Raw genomic sequence first — 7303 nt, 5'->3', positions numbered from 1 at the left:
CGGTGGTTATTTTTTTGTTTACTGTACTCCACGGTCGACGATCAGAACTCCTATGTAAGTAGGTGGCTTTTTTGTTAAATAAACTTAGATAATCAATAATACGGCCAATGATTACTAAGCAATGTTAATTATTACACAACAGCCATACAAGATTTCTGAGAATACCGTTTATTTCTTTCAATATATAATTTCAAATGTAAGGGTATATAATTGTTTTATATAAAATAAATACTGCTATTATTTTTCGAAAATTGTTTTTTTATATATATAAAATATATAATAGTTTCATTTGGGTAAACATTTTGTGTTTTTGCAAAAAATAAATACAAATCCTTGAGATAATTCAGTCCAACAATCAAAATTTAAATCTAATTAATATCATTTAAAAAAATATAATGCTTAAATTCAGTTAGATTAAATACAATTTTAGATGAGAACATTTTTAGTAACATCAAGTGTTCTATTGGCAAAATTTTAGGGTCCATAATTAAACATGAAATACAATTAAAAAAAATAAATGTTTGTGCTATTATTCTCTCAGCTGTTGCCTGTCGATATGTTAAGAAAATGTTAAGTTAGTGTCTATAAAACTATTATAAAAGATATTTATGATTGCCATAAAAAACCAAATTTAGCGAAAACATTCATATATCACGTGGGCATGATAAATTTGATATTTTAATTGTAAAGAACGAAATTGTATATTTTCTGTGTAAAAAAAAAGTACAGTAATACTACAGTAGCTAACTATAACTCATCCCACATTAGGATTACTTACTTAAGTACAAGTATTGGCTGGGGTATTAATAAGCCGGTTGAATAACACTACAGTGAAACGATAGCAATAAATATTTCTGAAATAATAAACGATTTCAAAACCCATTGTGGTATAATTTTGATGCTGTAGCACGTACTTGTGCAGGGTGAAGAGTAAGTTCCCAACGAATACTCATACACACAGGAAATATGAGGATGTAAGGTGTGTGCGGAATATCAAGCACGTCTAATGAAAAACATAATGTAAAATCAATAGCGACGGATATCCGTAGAAATATTAACGATAATATGAATATTTTTACTCTAATATAATATGACCGAACAAAGATTTTTGAATCATTACCATAATTATGCTACTTTAATGTAATTAATTTATCGTTTTGAGTGCGTTGATGGTTTTATTATTAAAATAATATTAATAAAATGACGCCATAGTGAAAACGTTTCAGACATACCTAAAATCAAAATTACGCGTATTCAAACTATTAATAGTAAACTACCCAAATGTAAATTGAGAAAAAAATCTAGTAAAATCAACTAGTTTATTTTAATATGCAGAATGTCCCGCCGTGATTTACTAATTTGAATTAGGGTTTCGTCTTGGGGGGGGATATACATAAAAAAATGTTCACTCTCCGTCCAAACGAAAAAAAATTGTATCTTCACCATAGAATTATTTTTCTAATGGAGGTGTGATATGACACTCATACCCCATGATTACGCCAGTGTAGCCGTTAAAGTATTCGCCGATTTTAATTAACATAAAATATCAATTTTAATATTTATTCATTGAAGTTATGAAGTCATATCAATTTCATAATCTTCCAAGACATTAAAAACTCGTTGATATATGCCGTACACCAATTTGTTGGTATGTTAATACACAAGTCTGTAAAAAAATTAATGATATGAAACATAAATAAGAAAAATAAGAAACATAAATATTAAAAGACAAATAGAGTATTATAATCTCTATTTTATGCAAATGGTCGATAATAAATCAGATTGTAAATAATTTATTGATAAGAAGATAAGGTGAATCAAAAAGTAACATTGCACAAAAATAAAACAGTTCATAATTTTCTAGAACCCTTCGATTATATAAGTCGTCATGAATCAAACATTCTCGTCTTATGTAATAGTCTTAAATTACAAATTTGTCATTTTATACTAAAAGCTAATGTTTGTCATAGACGTGCAAAAAAATTCATGTTCCGATAAAAAAAAAGACATGGGCAATAATGGTGTTGACTATGGCTAACTGCTTTTTACAACGATGTCCTTGAACGTTCAACTCGTTCGATCTGTAAAACAATAAGTTGTCTATAAATGATATTTCAAAAATAAACCCAAGAACGCTTTCCCATGTTGTCTATAAGTTTTGCATGGTGTGTGGAATGCACATGAAAACTAAAAGTTGAGTTGCACACAATAGAGAAAAACAAACGCGTTTGCCGCGGAATTCGATGTGCACACACGAGGTGCGGGGAAATTTAAATAAGAATATAGGACCGGTCTTGGAAAGAAAATGTAGTGCATTTAGAATGATGTGGACAAAGTGGAGTCCCCATTGTGTAGGAACATGTTTAGCGCGGCACACACGGACTTAGTTCACACGCGTTTTTATTTATTACGACCAGCACACAACGGAATTCGACTCATTTTCTCAAAACAACAGAACTCGTGCCCTTTTTGTAAAATAAAATTTTACAAAATCCGCCGTATTAATGCGATTATCCACTTCGCATTAAACTCTGGAATTATCTGTGACTATCACACTGGTACGTCAATCGCCGTATGAGATTAAAATTAATCGGATAGTTTATGTTGTCAATATTATGAGCTGATATGTTATTTTTTATAACGAACCGTGATGTTAAATAAGTGACTATGCTGATGCATTGCGTAATAGTCATTAGGCTTAAATATGTGTGTAATCTTAATAGCCTTTAATGGCGTTACAGAGTTGCCTATGAAAATTAAGATTTTCCTTTTTTATAGCACGCACGTCTTTATTTAGTTTTTCATCCTGAAAACTACATGATACCGTAAAAGATAAGCGGTGGTCGATTTTAGCCGTTTTGCGTTCATCAACCGTCAAATAAAACGTGATACAAATGAGCTACAATGTTTTATTTGATGCAACTGCACACCATTATACTTTTATGTACATGTATCATATTTAATTATATACAACTAGTTGAGTTTTAAAAATGAGTAGATAGCACACTATAAAATCTGATAAAAATGTTAATTAAAAAAACTAATATCTTCACTTATGCAGAGAGGAGCGTTTTTAACCTCCAAGTGCGCGTTTAATACCTTTATAGATCGATTATGTTTTTAATACGACTAAAATATAATAGAACTTGTTAGTTGAATATATAAATGAAATAAACTTTTTAAAATAGGCAATTTAAATAACTGCTGTAAAACTATTCTTCATCGATTTAAAACCAGTAATAAATGCACATAATTACAACTTTAAAAAGTGTTATGTACTCAGTTAGCCTTATAGTTTTGTAAAATTAGAAACGTAGGCATGAGAGCCTCCACAAATATAGAGTAGATATACTTTTTTGTTTTTATTATCATATTATTTATCAGCCATATTGATAGTAAAACAGATGATAAAACTTTATTTATACAAGTAGTTCATATTCTATGGACAATAGAAACAATATAATTAACCAAGTTATGGGGTAGACAATGGACATGTAATTCGCGCAACTTTCTCTTGTAACAATAACAGTTGTCAACCTAAAGGTATTATCGTAACATATATCGATATTTATCTTTATAAATATACTTCAACGTTAAATTTCATCTATATCATAGTATAAAGTTAACAATAATTGTAAACTGTAATAATAATGTGTAATGAAGAAATATAATTTTGTACATTCATATACCTTGTTTCGTAATCATGTCCATCTAATATTAAAAAAACAGCGATAATATTACTAGCTAAAGGAAGGTATTTATTTTTCTGCTCACGTGAAGTGCATATTACATAAAAGTGCACTAGTCTATTTTGTTAGAAATAAAAATGTATAACAGGTCGAAAAAGGTATAGCGGATGATTACTTTTGTGATTTAAAAATAATGTCAGCATGCCAAAAATTAATTTTGTATTTAATAATTCATCAAATGAAACGCTGTACTAATGTGGAATAACAATTTAACAATATCTGTCAGGTCTCCACAAATAATTTTTGTAACATTATTTGTCTATAAATAACTTTAAAATTATTAAATCTGAAAATAATCATTTGATCTGAATATTTAATTATTACGTTAATTTAGAAGTATACTGTTTAAATTTAAACCAACCATTACTCAATATGGACAAAAAAAAAAAAAATGTCGAATGGAATCTTTTAAAGATAAAAGGAAATTAAGGAAAAAAGTAAATTTTTAAAATAACTTATGAATAAATTAACACAAATATTAGAATTTTGTAGGTGATTATTATTATATTGTATATTATTGAAATAGTTTCTTCTAACTTTTTATTAATTAAATTAAAATTTTTAAAGCTGTAGTCAGAACCAAAGGCATTGAATTTAAAATGAATGAAATTACATCACATTGCGTCATTACGTTTAAAGTGCATCCACACAAAGGAAACTTAACTGTAAAATATCGTATAATTCAACGAGGAGTTGTGACACTCCCATGCAGTTCGTATTATTATTTGGTATAACAAACAGTAGATATTTTTTAACTTGAATGTGTATGTAATTTATTTTATTTTAATGTATTAAAAATTTAATTTCGATATGAAAAATTAAAATTTAGAACTTATAAGTTGAATAATTATGAAAAAATACTAATTAAGTTTATTGATACTCCAAACAGGCATGTCACTATGGCAGGCGGCCGATCATTCAACTTTGAAAATAGGCGTACGATTGTTCATATTATTAAAAACTTGTTTTACATTGATACAATACATTGTAACAACCAACAGTTGTATAGGTATAAAAATGTATATTTCATCTAATAGGATAGTGAATAGCACAAGGAACACCGAATTAGGTGGCGAAGTATGAAATATCAGTCTTTAACACCAACTAACATTAATTGAGACAATCCTTCAAAATATAATGACTATTAATTACTTAAATGAGTGTTTAATTTTTCATTTGATATTTCTCAAATTAATGTATAATACTAACATTGTCATCATTCTTTAGGCATCCATTATAGATTTTATTGACGTAAGCTAACTAAAAAAATTTGGTTGTTTTTTTTATGTCAAACACGGCTAACAAAAATAAAAAACAAAAAAAAATTGACAAACAATTTCCACAAAAAGTGTAATATTAATACGTAATAGAAACTATTATTCGAGCTAGTAAAGAATTACTGAATTTTTATAGTAATAACTATTAGTTGTTATTCATCTTTTTGTATAATATTTTTATAATAAATTATATAAATTAGTTTACTAGTGTTATTAAGAGAACACATGATATAATTATTTCTTTTAGGAAATCAAAGTTTTGACACTAAAATAATTATAATATTCATTTAATAGTTTAACAATTTTAAATGTCCATCTTGATTAATGCACTCTTTATTTCTTTTATTAAAATACTAATTATCATCACACTGATAAATTTATGCTCAACTATTACGCTGAGACCTTGATAACCTAACATAGTTTAAATCTGAAAAACGTTTTTAGTATACCTCTAATTTTAATCAAATTCATTTTTTTAGGGATTAAGCATTACCTTACTTCTGTATGTGATCCAATGATTATTACTAGTAATGACAAAGATATATTGATTTTTCAATTCAGTATATCGCGAATTTTACATCTATATTTAATGGCTGATGTATCGTTAGCCTCAATACATTATTATGCAGAATATATAATATATATCATGATTTATTGAAATAAAATATTATCTCTTTTTTGAATTTATGACTTGTATTTGATGTTTTAGATGGTTTTCATAAACTATCTGAAATTTTGATTTATAAGAGTTATTAGGAATTAAAGCCAAAAATCATAAAATTTTGGATAAAAATTGCCCATTTGTATGTGTTTTACATTGCAAAGGAACATTTACATTTAAAACTAAATAAATTGTATGAGTAATCAACCTTTAAAGTTGAAAGTCACGTAATGTATGGTTTATGTGATAATATTTCATACGCATCGAAGCGTTTTACGTCAGTGATTTCAATTAGATATCAATTGATTCTAATTTAGAAATATGCTTCAACTGTTTACAATTTATTTAAGCTTGTTTTTATAAAAAAATTATGTTTTTAAATACATATTCTTTTAATAAAATTTTACAGTGAAGTCCTATAGTTTTTACCATACAGTTATTTTAATTTTAGTTTACACTAATATTTTCCTATGTTATTTAACATTATAAATTAATTTTATTTCCAAGACTGTAAAATCTGTTTTAATATGTATTTATAAAAATAATTATATTTGTATAAAATATGATCATCGAAAAAATTAATAAATCAAAATAAAATATTGTCGTATTTTTTCTATAATAGTGTAAGTGAAAAACTTAAATTGTTATTTTTAATTCTATGATATTATTAAAATAAAGTTAGTTTACCTATTTACCAATTGTAAAAAATAAATGATTAATGGATATTATATATTACTAGGCAAGAGGGGCGGTGTGGCCGAGTCGGTAACGTGGCAGTTCTTGACGGGCACTGCCTGGGGCTCAAAACTCGTTCACAAACAGCGTCGTTTATATATATATATATATATATATGTTTATGACTAGGTGTTTTATGTTATATGATAACATTAATATATATTTATTATACAATTGGTTAGTTTATTTCTAGTTAATATTCTAGTTCTAATTAATATAGTTAATTATGTATAATGTCATTTGAAAAACTTAAGTTGACACCCTTATAGGGGATGAACATAAAATTTTTTTCGTGATTCATAAATCGATGAAAACATGGAACTAAAAGAAACCAATGGAAAAATTATCAATATTATAAATATTTTTCGATTATTTAGATGGGGCGCATGATAAAAGAATCATTCTGTACATATCCGTTAACAAAAAATGTGTACATCGATATATCCATAAATCGATATAAAGTCTGAGATATTTTGCCATCCCTAATCGTTATTACTATTCCTTCAAATAATTTCCTTATTAAATTTAAGTATTTTTAAGTTTGCTAATCCTTGACAAATAGTAATTACGCTCTGTATATCATGTGATCAATGTGACTATTATAGACATATACAAATAAAATATTTAATCTAAAAAATGATGTCCACAATAATCCAAAAAAGATGATTTGTTTAAATTTATCATTCAATATTAAAGTAATGTAATTGTGACTGTACGATAAACGGCTCATTCGTGACATCCGGGAGAATTCGTTAGAACAAGTGTGCAATTTCGGCAAAAACGGTTACAAGGCTGATAGAAGGACGTGTGTTGAACCTATCGGAAAGATAGCAGCGTGTAGGACGACGCCTCTGGGAGGTCTTCCCACAGAGTTGAGTACA

General features: G+C 27.1%; 1 long non-coding RNA gene across 2 annotated transcripts; it reads left to right on the top strand.

Annotated features, from left to right (window-relative positions):
* The first annotated feature begins 3766 nt into the window (after nucleotides 1–3766).
* LOC126907473 (uncharacterized) lies at nucleotides 3767–6031 on the top strand. 2 transcript variants are annotated; one of them, XR_007704544.1, is made up of 4 exons: nucleotides 3768–4186; nucleotides 4317–4513; nucleotides 4639–4758; nucleotides 5506–6031. It is a non-coding gene; the product is annotated as an uncharacterized LOC126907473 (long non-coding RNA). The 2 variants fall into 2 exon arrangements; XR_007704543.1 differs by lacking the exon at nucleotides 5506–6031 and having other exon boundaries at nucleotides 3767–4186; nucleotides 4639–5104.
* The last annotated feature ends 1272 nt before the right edge of the window (nucleotides 6032–7303 follow it).

Source organism: Daktulosphaira vitifoliae, unplaced genomic scaffold (assembly GCF_025091365.1).
Source record: "Daktulosphaira vitifoliae isolate Bord-2020 unplaced genomic scaffold, ASM2509136v1 Scaffold_5, whole genome shotgun sequence".
NCBI classification, from domain to species: domain Eukaryota; kingdom Metazoa; phylum Arthropoda; class Insecta; order Hemiptera; family Phylloxeridae; genus Daktulosphaira; species Daktulosphaira vitifoliae.
Note: the sequence above shows the minus strand (reverse complement) of the source record. Positions and strands in the feature narration are given on the sequence as shown.